Here is a 14,813-nt window from a genome sequence, read left to right on the forward strand (position 1 = left end):
CTTGAAAATGCCTGAGCTCCGCAGTATTCATGAATTGAAAAGTCTGCAAGGAAAGCTAGCATACCTTAGAAGATTCATCTCAAACCTAGCTGGGAGGTGCCAACCATTCAGTAGCCTTATGAAGAAAGGTGTCCCTTTCAAATGGGACCAAGCGTGTAACAATGCCTTTGAGCGCATTGAATCCTATTTGATGAAGCCTTCGTGTAACAATGACTTCAGGGATCTCAACAATGCGTGTCCAAAAGATGAATTTCCGCTTCCTATTCCAGAGCTGATGATCGACGCTACTACTGGGTACGAGGCATTGTCATTTATGGACAATTCATCAGGCTATAACCAAATTCGCATGGCGCCAAAAGATGAAGAGCTTATTGCATTCCGTACCCCCAAGGGTATTTATTGCTATAAGGTAATGCCTTTAGGCTTGAAGAACGCTGGTGCTACTTACCAAAGAGTTATGCAGAATATCTTTGATGACCTTCTCCACAAGAATGTCGAATGCTATGTTGATGACTTGGTGGTAAAATCAAGAAAGAAAAGCGACCACTTGAAAGACTTGAGAATGGTGTTTGAGTTGCTCTGGAGATACCAACTTAGGATGTATCCATTAAAATGCCCCTTTGGAGTTACCTCCAGAAAGTTCCTGGGTTTCATTGTCCGATATCGAGGGATTGAAATAGATCAAGCTAAAGTAGATGCAATCTTGAAAATGCCTGAGCCCCGCAATATTCATGAATTGAAAAGTCTGCAAGGAAAGCTAGCATACCTTAGAAGATTCATCTCAAACCTAGCTGGGAGGTGCCAACCATTCAGTAGCCTTATGAAGAAAGGTGTCCCTTTCAAATGGGACCAAGCGTGTAGCGATGCCTTTAAGAGAATTAAATCCTACTTGATGAAGCCTCCAGTTTTGGAAGACCCTATACTTGGAAAGCCGCTGATACTATACATTTCAGCACAAGAAAAGTCCGTTGGAGAATTGTTGGCCCAAGAAAATAGTGAGGGGAAAGAAAACTCCCTTTACTACTTAAGCAGGATGATGACACCATTTGAGCTGAATTATTTGCCAATTGAAAAGTTATGTTTGGCGCTAGTCTTCTCAATCCAAAAGTTGAAGCACAACTTTCAAGCTCATGTCGTTCGTTTGGTTTTTAGAGCAAATCCCATAGAGTTCGTGATGTCAAAACCTGTCCTTAGTGATCGACTAGCAAGGTGGTTCCTCCAGTTTCAACAATTTGAAATCGTGTACATCCCTCAAAAGGATATAAAAGGACAAGCGTTAGCGGACTTCTTGACAGATCACCCTATATATGATGATTGAGAGCTAAATGAAGAACTACCTGATGAGGACGCCATGGTTATTGAAGTTCATCCTCCATGGAAGATGTACTTTGATGGTGCTGCACATCGCGGAAGAGCTGGTGCTGGTGTAGTATTTGTCACTTCTCAAGGTGAAGTTCTGCTCTACTCTTTTACGTTGACACAACTCTGCTCTAACAACGTTGCTGAGTATCAAGCACTAATACTTGGGCTTGAAATAGATGTCGAAATAAAGCGGTTGCAATTGCAAGTCTTTGGTGACTCTCAGTTAGTGGTCAATCAGATTTTAGGTAGTTACGAGGTCAAGAAGCCTGAACTACGCCCATATCATGATTACGCTAAAAAATTAATGGGGTGGCTCGGTGATGTGACTATTCAGCATGTGCCAAGGAAATAAAATAAGAAGGATGATGCTTTAGCTGCCCTAGCTTCATCATTAATTTTGCCTGATCAAGCGCAAGTTACTGTATGCCAAAAATAGGTAGTACCGCCGCCAAATGAGGCTGAAGGTGAAAAAAATGAACTCAAGCATCTTGTCACTGTTTCTGAATTTGAGAAAGAAGAATGGCGACAACCCATTATGGACTACTTATGCTATGGGATACTTCAGGCGTCTTGACCTCGTAACTACCTAAAAGTTGATTGACCACTAACAGAGAGTCACCAATGACTTGCAATTGCAACCGCTTCATTTCGACAACCATTTCAAGCCCAAGTATTAGTGCTTGATACTCAGCAACGTTGTTAGAGCAGAGTTGCGTCAACGTAAAAGAGTAGGGCAGAACTTCACCTTGAGAAGTGACAAATACTACACCAGCACCAGCTCCTTCGCGATGTGCAGCACCATCAATGTACATCTCCCATGGAGGCTGAGCTTCAATGATCATGGCGTCCTCATCAGGTAGTTCGTCAGTTAGCTTCCAATTATCAGGTATAGGGTGATCTGCAAGAAGTCCGCTAACGCTTGTCCTTTTATAGGCTTTTGAGGGATGTACACGATTTCAAATTGTTGAAACTGGAGGTACCACCTTGCTAGTCGATCACTAAGGACAGGTTTTGACATCACGAACTTGATGGGATTTGCTCTAGAAACCAAATGAACGACATGAGCTTGAAAGTAGTGCTTCAACTTTTGGATTGAGAAGACTAACGCCAAACATAACTTTTCAATTGGCGAATAATTCAGCTCATTTGGTGTCATCATCCTGCTTAAGTAGTAAAGGGAGTTTTCTTTCCCTTCACTATTTTATTGGGCCAACAGCGCTCCAACAGACCTTTCTTGTGCTGAAATTCATAGTATCAGCGAATTTTCAAGTATAGGGGCTGCCAAAACCGGAGGCTTCATCAAATAGGATTCAATGCGCTCAAAGGCATTGTTACACGCTTGGTCCCATTTGAAAGGGACACCTTTCTTCATAAGGCGACTGAATGGTTGGCACCTCCCAGCTAGGTTTGAGATGAATCTTCTAAGGTATGCTAGCTTTCCTTGCAGACTTTTCAATTCATGAATATTGCGGGGCTCAGGCATTTTCAAGATTGCATCTACTTTAGCTTGATCTATTTCAATCCCTCGATATCGGACAATGAAACCCAGGAACTTTCTGGAGGTAACTCCAAAGGGGCATTTTAATGGATACATCCTAAGTTGGTATCTCCGGAGCAACTCAAACACCATTCTCAAGTCTTTCAAGTGGTCGCTTTTCTTTCTTGATTTTACCACCAAGTCATCAACATAGCATTCGACATTCTTGTGGAGAAGGTCATCAAAGATATTCTGCATAACTCTTTGGTAAGTAGCACCAGCGTTCTTCAAGCCTAAAGGCATTACCTTGTAGCAATAAATACCCTTGGGGGTACGGAATGCAATAAGCTCTTCATCTTTTGGCGCCATGCGAATTTGGTTATAGCCTGATGAATTGTCCATAAATGACAATGCCTCGTACCTAGTAGTAGCATCGATCATCAGCTCTGGAATAGGAAGCGGAAATTCATCTTTTGGACACGCATTGTTGAGATCCCTGAGGTCATTGTTACACGAAGGCTTCATCAAATAGGATTCAATGCGCTCAAAGGCATTGTTACACGCTTGGTCCCATTTGAAAGGGACACCTTTCTTCATAAGGCTACTGAGTGGTTGGCACCTCCCAGCTAGGTTTGAGATGAATCTTCTAAGGTATGCTAGCTTTCCTTGCAGACTTTTCAATTCATGAATACTGCGGAGCTCAGGAATTTTCAAGATTGCATCTACTTTAGCTTGATCTATTTCAATCCCTAGATGTCGGACAATGAAACCCAGGAACTTTTTGGAGGTAACTCCAAACGCGCATTTTAATGGATTTATCCTAAGTTGGAATCTCTGGAGCAACTCAAACACCATTCTCAAGTCTTTCAAGTGGCTGCATTTCTTTCTTGATTTTACCATCAAGTCATCAACATAGCTTTCGACATTCTTGTGGAGAAGGTCATCAAAGATATTCTGCATAGCTCTTTGGTAAGTAGCACCAGCGTTCTTCAAGCCTAAAGGCATTACCTTGTACCAATAAATACCCTTGGGGGAACGGAATACAGTAAGCTCTTCATCTTTTGGCGCCATGCGAATTTGGTCATAGCCTGATAAACCATCCATAAATGACATTGACTCGTACCCAATAGTAGCATCGATCATCAGCTCTGGAATAGGAGGCGGGAATTCATCTTTTGGACACGCATTGTTGAGATCTCTAAAGTCAACGCACACTCGAATCTGGCCATTTTTCTTCCTTACAGGGACAATACTTGAAACCCATACGAATAAAGCCAGCTTCGATGAGTTTGTTTACTTCGGTTTCAATCAAGGGAACCAAGTACGGCCTAAAGCGCCTTTGAGCTTGTTTAACAGGGTGAGCGCCATTTTTGACTGCAAGGTGATGGACTGCTACTTTCGGGTCCAAGCCAGGCATCTCTTTGTAACTCGAAGCAAAGACATCCCTGAACTCCTTGAGTAACTCAATATAAGTGCTTTCTTCATCAACATCTAGCAAAGCACTTAGGTAGGTGGGTCTTGGTTCTTCATCGGTGCTAAGGTTAACCTCTTTTAAGGCATCAACTGTCGTCTCACTCCTTCTTCAAGTTCAGGTGGAGCATCTTTCGCATCTTCATCTTCTTGAGGGTCCCCATCGTCAGGAATGGCAGGCGGTGCGGGGCGGGTTTTGTCTAAACCCGCGCAATCTAAACCCTCCCCGCCCCGCCCCGCATAGCATTTAAACCCGCATTCACCCGGCCCGCGTACACCCGCCCCGCAATTTTTTTTAATAAAAATTCTTTTATTAACACTGAATAACACTTGAATCGTTCTCCTGGATCTTGTTTTGTTCTTGTTTAATAAAATATATAAAAAGTTATGTCTTTTAATAAAATGTTGACATAAAATTGAAAACTTGTCTGTAATTGACTTTCGTTTAGAAATTAACTTAAAACATTTAGTGGGTGTTGAAAGCTTCGTGTGCATCTATTAATAAACTAAACTTTATGCATATTTTAAAATAGTTTTGTTGAGGAAACACCAGAGAAAGAAAATTATAGGATTGACCTCATATATACAACTTTGTGCAGTTAAAGCAAGTTATGATATCAAAACAGATTCTATTAGTACAAAAAATTAAATACCCCCACCCGCGCCCCGCCCCGCCCCGCATTATTTTTTTAACTAATAAATTGAACCCGCCCCGCCCCACCCCACAACCGCAAACTCTCAAACCCGCATTGCTCCGCACCCGCACTGCCCCATTGCCATCCCTACCCATCGTTGAAGGATATGTGATAACACGGTGAAACATCCTTCAATTCTGCATTATCCTCCATTGAAGATGGAACACCATTCTCGCCTTGTACAGTAACATGATACGAAGAACCCACACTTTATTCATCTTCGCCATGTTCCTTAGTGTAGACCACAGTATATGGCTTTACCTTCAGTACTTCTTTACATGAAACCACAAGTTTTGTTTGTCGCCTAATTCTAGAAGGAACCAAACTTTGGAAATCCTTAGATATCTTCTGGATTTTGGGCGAAGCGGGTGTTCTTATGCTTTGAAAATTTCTATGGAACTTATTCCACTTCTTTAATGGACACAATCTCTCAAATGCGAAGATCCTCGAGTTTGTTCTTATCATAACTCCTCCCTTCCACAACTATAAGTAGGGGTCTTCATAACCCAGAAAAGACACGAGAAGTTATAACAAGAAGCAAAAGAGAGCTCGTGGATCAACAACCGCAAATTTCTCTATTAGTTTCAGGCTTCAAGCAATCAAGTTCAAGTTCAAGAAATTCAGTTCAAGCTCAAGAACGAAGAACAAATCAAGTTTAAGTTCAAGAATGAAGAACAAATCAAGTGCAAGCTCAAGAACGAAGTCAAATTAAATATAAGGCATTCAAGATCAGGGCTACTTGTTTGTGATACAATTCGTGGGAACAATCAAAGTGTTCACGACGGATGAATCAAATTCAAATTCAAGATCAAGCTCAAAGGCCCTTGAATTTATACTAGAAAAGTAGATTAAGAGGAATCATAGAGATTGTACACTCAAATATTTGAAATAAAATACTACGATTGTTGCAATATTTTCGGTCTTGATTTTATTTTATCGACGCCTACACCTACGTCCGAGAAATATGCCACTAAGGCCCTCGAATCACGTAGAATAAATCGGAGGAAAAAATCAAGGGATAAACAGAGTTGTAACCTGCAATGTTTATCAATAAAATCCTTTTTTCTTTATAGTTCTTTGTGATTGCAGTTTTATTTTTCTCTGCATAAATTTATTGCAAACAAATTGGTATGCCCAGTGAGACCAGCTCTGCCCTTCATCTCTTCCTCCTACAAATCAAAACCTTGATGTTTCAAGATTATATGTTGTGATGGTCGGCTTCAAGTCTCGTCTTCAAGTTTCAGCAAGCCTACACCTCGACAAACCTTGAAGTAGGGGGCATTTGTACACACTGAAATTTTAACAGATCAAGATAAATCCTAAATTCAAGAAAACTCTTGAAATATTAGGAGTCTATTAGGATTACTTGTTGGCTACTCCACCCAAACCCTAATTCATGCCTATAAATAAGGCTGCATGTGTCCTTCAAAGGGGATCTCAGCAATTCCATAAACTCTCGTGATATGCACAAAGATATCAAATATGAGATATATGAAATTCCATGAAACTCTTGGAATATTCGTTAAGAGATCAAAGACATGTCAAATATGTCTTGCTTAAAGTCCTACATTCGAGAATATGCCGCTAAGGCCCTTGAATCACGTAGAATAAATCGGAGGGAAGAATCAAGGGATAAACCGAGTTGTAACCTGCAATGTTTATCAATAAAATTCTTTTTTCTTTATAGTTGTTTGTGATTGCAGTTTTATTTCCTCTGCATACATTTGTTGCAAACAATTATATTTCATACTTATTCAATAGAAAATTATTTACAAAATATCCAACATGATATGTATTTTGTATATATTTGGGGGTATACAATACAAAACTATTGTATATACAGTATACCAGAAAGATATACAAAATATGAATTGTAGTCTAAAGGTATACAAAGTACATAACTGCTACACTCTAACTTTTTAAGGGCAAAATTTATAAATAAATGGTATAGACCGAGGAGGATCAAGCCTATTAGGTGCGAGTTTGGCCGAACTCAATCACTTTTGCTAAAATATTTTATTTGCATTAGGAATTCATTAAATGTGTATAAATATTTGATTGCGAACATAGTGACTAAGACGAGTCATGATTTCATAGCAAATTCAGAATTCATAAACTTCAAATTTTGGCTCCGCTACGGTCTATTTTGAGCTACATGAGTAATCATGAAAAGACCCTGTTTTTCTTGACAACCCCGCCTGAGTGGGTATATATTTGTTATTTGTTAATATTTTGCGGTCGACTTACACGTAAGATGAAACAAATAATAAAGGAAACACACACACACGCTATATTAAATGCACGAAGCTCCTTAGCGAAATGTTGTTCGCCTTTTTTACCCTTTAAAAATAGCTTTCATATTAGGTAAAATTGTAGTCCTTTGCGTTTTTTACCCTTTAAAAATAGAGTTCACACTTGGCAAAATAGTCATTCTAATTAATTCTCTAATATTTAGAAATAATCATTTAATTATTTCTCTAATATTTAGAAATAGTCATATAATTTTACTAAAAAACTTTTTTATTTAAATATATATGACTCTTAATATTTAAAACTTAAAAAGTAATCAAAGTTTTACTTTATTTAAATTATTTCCTCATTTAAATTAACATGTTTTTCATATTTAGATAATCTGAATTATATTCTTTGATGGGCATGAAACTAACTTGAGGGACAAAGAGTAGGTTTATTATTCAAAATTTTTAAATTAAAATATCCAAACACCATTATTTATCTATTTTATTTTGAATTTACTTTTGAAATTATTAGTTTTGAAATTATAAAAAAAAATTCCTTGGTTTTAAATTTTTGTTTTCTTTTATATTTCGTGTGTATTCTGACTCATGATTATCTTTAATTATTAATATAACTATAAAACTCGTGATAAATATTAGTATTAATAGTAGGATTCTCATAATAAAGCCATCCAAATAATAAAAGAGATCATATTTCAGTAAAATTATTCGTGAATTAAGAGAGATAATATTTAGGCAGTTGAATTCAAGTACCATCACTAAATATTATCAATGAAAGTTGAGTTCAGGTACCATAAATATATATTATCAATTTATAGATTTTAATTAGTTAACTGTAATTCGCTTATTTAATTCAAAAAATTAAAAATTTATGTGCAAATAAAAATAGATATTGCAAACACTATTATATAATTTATCTAAATGCACAGTACATGAAATGTTATGATAGATTTTTATATCTTTTGAGAATTATATTTGTCACGACCCGGATTTTCCACCATCGGGAGTCGTGATGGCGCCTACTGTTGGAGCTAGGCATAACCAGGTAGGGTGCAAAATAGGACGACACATATGAATACGTAGACCCAGGGTCAAATAGCACTGAAGCATCCCTATCACAGACCAGAATAGTACCTGTAATAACAACATCTGACGACTCAGCCTCTGGCCTGGCCGGCAAAGCATAACACCGGGGCTGGGCCCCACCTCCCTGAGCCATGTCTATGGGACGATCGGCTACTGGCTGACCCCTACCTCTGCCGGTCCGAGCTCCACCTCTACGGTCTCTACCTCCACCTCTATGATCTCTAACCCCGCCTCTAGCTGGCTGGGCAAGCTGTGGATCACCTGGTGCCTGAATCATGGGGCGATGACCCTGCTGCTGAGAGCTACCCGAGGCTAGAGGGCAAAATCTGACAATGTGACTCGGGTCACCACAACCGTAACAAGCCCTCGACTGCTGAGACTGCTGGCCCTGTCGACCTGTATGTCCTCCCCGGAAACTCTGAAGTGGCGGTGCACTGATGGGCTGCTGATCAGAATAATGCTGCTGAGAACCACCATCGCCTGGAGTACCATGAGAAACCTGGAGTGCTGACTGAAAGGGTCTCGGTGAATGGCCTCTACCATAAGAATCCCTACCTCCAGATGAGGTACCACTGAACCTACCAGAATGACGAGGCCTCTTATCCGACACCTGACCACCTCCTCGTGCAAGAGCCATCTCCACTCTACGGGCCGCATTGGCCGCCTCCTGAAAAGAAATCTCACTCCCAACTCCCATAGCCATCTTGAGACGGATCGGCTGAATCAATCCATCAATAAACCTCCGCACCCTCTCTCGCTCTGTGGGGAGTATAACAATAGCATGGCGTGCCAAATCAATGAACCGCGTCTCATACTGGGTGACTGTCATGGAGCCCTGCTGGAGGCGCTCGAACTGCCTGCGAAGTGCCTCCCGCTGAGTGACTGGGAGAAACTTCTCCAAAAACAACTCTGCGAACTGATCCCATGTCAATGCTGGAGACCCTGCTGGTCTAGATAGGCAATAGTCCCTCCACCAAGTCTTGGCCTTTCCTGCAAGCCAGAAGGTGGCAAAATCGACCCCATTGGTCTCCACAATACCCATAGTCCTAAGGATCTCATGGCAGCTGAATAAGAAATTCTGGGGATCCTCTGAAGAAGTACCACTGAAAGTTGTGGTGAAGATCTTGGAGAACCTATCAAGTCTCCACAAAGCATCCGAAGACATCGCCGCTCCATCGCCGGCCTGAGTCACAATGGCTGGCTGAACTGCCACAGCTGGCTGAACCACCGGAACCTGAGCCTGGGGAGCTACCTTCTCCGGAGTACGTGCAGCAGGAGTCTGAACCCCTCCTCCAGTCTGAGAAGTGGCTGGTGCTACTGGAAGCAAACCCGCTCTAGTGACGCTCTCCACAAAGCCTACCAATCTTACCAGAGCGTCCTGAAGAACTGGGGTGGCTATGAACCCCTCAGGGACCTGAGCTGGGCCCACCGGAGCTGCTGGGGCTGGAGCCTCCTCATCATAATCAACATGAGGCTCCACCTCTGGGACTGCTGCTCGGGGCTGAGCTCTGCCCCGGCCTCAGCCTCTGCCCCTCGTAGGAGCTGCTGCTGGGGGCTCGGGCTGCTGCGCGGTAGAAGAGGAAGCACGTGTTCTCGCCATCTGCGAGAGAACAGAGTAGAAGGATAATCAGTATTTGAGAAACAGAATCGCACGACAAGAAAGAACAAAAGTGAAATTTTTCCTAACTCCGTAGCCTCTGGGGGATAAATACAGACGTCTCCGTACCGATCCCTCAGACTCTACCAAGTTTGTCCGTGAGTAGCGAGACCTATGTAACCTAGAGCTCTGATACCAACTTGTCACGACCCGGATTTCCCACCATCGGGAGTCATGATGGCGCCTACTGTTTGGCTTGCCTAGCTCCAACAGTAGGCGCCATCACGACTCCCGATGGTGGAAAATCCGGGTCGTGACAATATTAAATAAAGATACCTTCATGTTGGTTAAGATAATAATAATTAAAAAAAATTACCTTAATTTTTATGATAATCATGTTATTTTTTTTGAGAAACACATATAGTTGGGTTTAAACAATACCCATCCGATTAAATTGTTCGAATGATAGTTAAGCCTAATAATAAGGAGGTTTTTTTTTTCTATTAGATTTCCAATAAAGAGAAAGATGAAATTTATATATGTAATAGTTTTAAGGCCATGAAGAATATAATATTGTTACAAGATATTTGAGCACAGAGTCAGCGTATTATTTTGTCATGTCCAGGAACTAACAGCTTGTTTGGATGGTTGTTACCCATTGTATCGTATTGTATTATTATCCCAAAATAATATTTGTTTTGATTGTTTATTTAAAATTGATTGTATCGTATTGTTAAATCCATTGTTCCGGAACAACCAAAAGCTCCATTTTACGAAACAACCGATTTGTTGTGGCGGGATCGTTTCCTATTTTCTTTTTCAATTATGCCCTTACTTATTACTCTATAATTCTATTTTATCATTTAATTTTTTTTATTTTAATTCCAAATACCCATTGACCTACTTTGTCTTCTTCCATCTTTTCTAGAGTTGGTTTGCCCTGTTCTTTTTATCTAAGTGTTCAATTCTTTGTCTCTTTCCATCGTTTTAACTTTTCTTTTTGTTGCTAATATTAATTAACCTTTTCTTTTCATGTTTTTGCTCTTGTTTTTAAGCTACGTAATTAATGATAAATTAGTAGAAAGATATCGTCTTAAATTATTTTTATGCGTAATTCTCAATAAATTTTATTTAAAACAATTGGGAGGTATTTTAGTGAACTTATCAGTTAGAGTACAGTATGATACAGTCAAATCAAACAACAAAATATTATTTAACAATAGCAAACGATACAATCTATTCAAACGTTGTATCCATAAAACAATACAATACAATACAATACAATGTAATATAATACAATACATTATGAAACGATGGGTAACGATGATCCAAACAGAGTGTAAAGCAAATGCACAATTCATATACCAAAATCATGATAAGACATTAGAATAATTTTATGTGATGTACGTAATATTTTTTAATTAAGTTAACTATATATTATCAATATTCATCATTTTCAAGAGCTTGTGCTTTTTTTAATTTTATTTATTAACTCAAATAATAGGTTAATAATATTTGTGTAATTTTTAAGAAAACTTATACTCACTGATATGAGCTATAGAGGAGCGAAGAAAGCTTACCATTATAATTCCTTTGATGATTTCGTCGGCGTAGTATTCTGGTTGTGATTCTTGCAAAGAAAGCAAATGATCAATCATTGTATTTTGGTTCTCCGCGCAACGATATTCATCAATTAAACTTTGCAAGAATTCATCCATTTTGCGGCCAAGCTGCTTGACGATTTTCTTCTTATTACGCTTATAAATCCAACAAAATGGTACAGGCAAAAAATCATCTACATTTGATGCACCCCCATTGCTAAAGAAGTCATCTATAAGCTCACGAAAATATGTTGCCTCCTTATTGCTTAAGTAATGGTTTCCAGCTACCATTCTCATGGTGATGTTAAAGGATAATTCAGAAAATTTGGACTTTAAGTTCAACAGACGCGGCACCAAAATCCTTGCAACTTTGAAACAACTTGTGCACAAGAAGCTTGACTTCATGTTGTCGAATGAATTGAGACTTGTTGAGCTGGCTAGATGAAAACATTTCGAGGGTACAAATACGGCGAAGGTTGCGCCAGTGATCGCCATACGAGGAATCAATGATTGTAGTGCAGTTATATCCTCCAACCATTAAAGGAGGGCGGTTGGCAAACACGATATAATTTTTAGTGAAGCATTCCTCCACCGCGGATGGAGATGACACCACAACAACGAGACGCTTGCCTAATTGAAGAGAGAAAAGAGGACACAAGTTTGAAGACTAGAAAAAGCAGGGAAATAGACACCGATGCAAACAACCAAGCTGCTTCCATTCTTTCAAGGAACTTATCTCAAGTTAGGGTATAGCTAGATGCATGGTTTGCCGTCAAGAAAGACATGAAATCAAGTTATTCCACCCCAAGTGACAAGACAACCAATAATTAAGTGAATGACGGAAGCAACTAATTATCACAATTTGCCAACTGGAATTGTGCTATTTGGAGTAGCATACTTTAAATATATATGTGTATATATAAAATTAAGAACCATGCCTCAAATTACAGATAATTGGAGACATGTATCGAACAAGGCCTTTTTACGTACATATACATACGATAGGGTCCCTATACAATAGTGATTGTGGTCATGCATGATGGCATGTGTGTTACTACAGATTAACTAAAGACAAAAGGGATGTATTCAAGTGTTATAAGACGATAAGATGAGGGGAAAATGTAGTCAAATTAATTGGTAATTAAATCCAACAAGGGTCGTAGAGGATTGAGTCAGGGGTGCAATTTATTTATTTCTATTTTGTTCTTATCAGATCATCCAACTATCTGAAATGACCAAAGAGATTATAACTTTTACCATCTGTCAGCCCTAGCGTAGAGAGAGGCGCAATAATATCACTGGACCAAGCGGTTGTTCGTGATGCCATTTTAACTTTGCAGGGAAAAAGATATTAGTAGATAAATTCCCGAAAACAGATCTATACAAACTCATTTCTAGAACTTGCATCAGACCCTAACTGAAACTGGGATGATCTCTCTTCAGCTTAAATGAAAATAAAACATATACTAGTTCTGGTTCAACTTGAAGGCACTAAGAAAATTCCTGTCAAATTTTTATTTAGGAGAGAGAAATACCATCCTCTCTCTATTTTCATACTAACTAAACTGCCACCCAATATGACCATATTCCCATTCCCGGCTACAGACCCAACCCCCAGAATTCTACCGGAACCCCCCGATACCCCTAGCGGAGCCCCTCAAACTGATATGGGTGAAGATACCCCTCAAAAGAATTCCTTTAAGGAAATTTTACTGGAAAAGAATCTAAGTTCCTCCATCTCCTATGGACTAAACTACCCTTTGTCACCCAATCCCCATTTCGAGTTAAATGCGGGAAACATCCCAATACCGTTGACTATTGAAGACAAAATCCGACTATATCATCCATGGAAACACTCTCTAATTGTAAAGCTATTTGGGAAAAAAAAAGTTCCCCACCAACTACTGAGCTCAAAGTTTAAACACCTATAGAAGCCAATCGAAGCATTAATTCTAATTGATCTGGGATGAAACTTTTTCATTGTCAAATTCAACCTAAAGGAAAGTATGAACAATATCTTAACTGAGGGCCCATGATTTGTAGCGGGCTACTTACTATCTGTACGCAAATGGAAACCCAACCCCGTTACAACAGAATCTAGACTATCCATAACTGCAATATGGAACAAGCATGTGTTTGGAAACATTTCCCAGTGGAAAAGATACATTCTTTCCAGGCTAGCTGGCATTCAAAAGTCTAATGCATATCCCTTTAGTAGATTCCTACAGGAGTTAGAACCCAACCTTCAACACGAATTCTCTACCATTCTAAATAATAAAGAGGACTTCTGAAAATTGAAATCTAGAATAAACTGGTTGCGTGAGGGTGATGCAAACACAAAGTTTTTCCATACTATCACCCTTAAAAGAAGAAGAAGGAATAGGATCCTCTGCTTCAAAGATGAAGTGAGCAACCAAATCCAGGAACCACATCACATAAATGATACAATCCTGAGATACTTCACTAAGATCTTCACCTCCGAACACCAATCCTCCCCTAGACAGATTTCCCACAACGCTGATAGACCCCTAGTCTTATCAAGCAGTGACCAAGAAACTTTGGACCCCCCCTTACGTTATCTAAGATCAAATATTCCATCAACTCTTTTAAGCATTTGACCCCAAAGCATGATGACCTGCATCCTTTCTTCTACCAATGATACTGGCATATTCTGTCTAGTCAGGTCAACAGCTTATGTCAGAGGGTTTTCTCCACTAGCACAATGCCACTTGAAATGAACGAAACTTACCTCTGTCTGATCCTAAAATTCCCAAATGCGGCAATGCTGAGGAACTTCAAACCTATTGGACTGTATAACACCCTGTACAAACTGGTCACTAACATCATTGTTAATAGAATTAAGTCATTCCTCCCCAATATCATTGGGCCCACCCAGGCTAGCTTTTTATCTAACAGAAGAGATACTGACAATGCCATTATTATCCAAGAATATATAGCCCATTTTCAGAAAATAAAAGGGAAGAATGCCAATATGATCTTAAAAATTAACTTAGAAAATCTTATGATAGACTAGAGTGGTCTTTCATCAGAGACTCCCTTCTTTTCTTTAAGTTCCCCACTAGGCTGATCACCCTGACTTTGTCTTGCCTATCATCCAGTTCCATCTCTATTCTGGTAAATAGGGATCAAATTAACTACATTAACCCAACTAGGGGCATTAGGTAGGGGGACCCCATATCTCTCTACTTGTTCATAATCTGCATACAGAGGCTCTCTAGGAATATTAAGAATCTTATTCTGAGGAAGGAA

The 14,813-nt window shown here is 39.5% G+C and overlaps 1 pseudogene; it reads right to left on the reverse strand.

Moving 5' to 3' along the window:
* LOC109211375 overlaps positions 1-14,480 on the reverse strand; it is a 31,650-nt pseudogene extending 17,170 nt beyond the window's left edge.
* Positions 14,481-14,813: the final 333 nt, after the last annotated feature.

The sequence above is a fragment of the Nicotiana attenuata genome, unplaced genomic scaffold (assembly GCF_001879085.1).
Source record: "Nicotiana attenuata strain UT unplaced genomic scaffold, NIATTr2, whole genome shotgun sequence".
NCBI lineage: Eukaryota > Viridiplantae > Streptophyta > Magnoliopsida > Solanales > Solanaceae > Nicotiana > Nicotiana attenuata.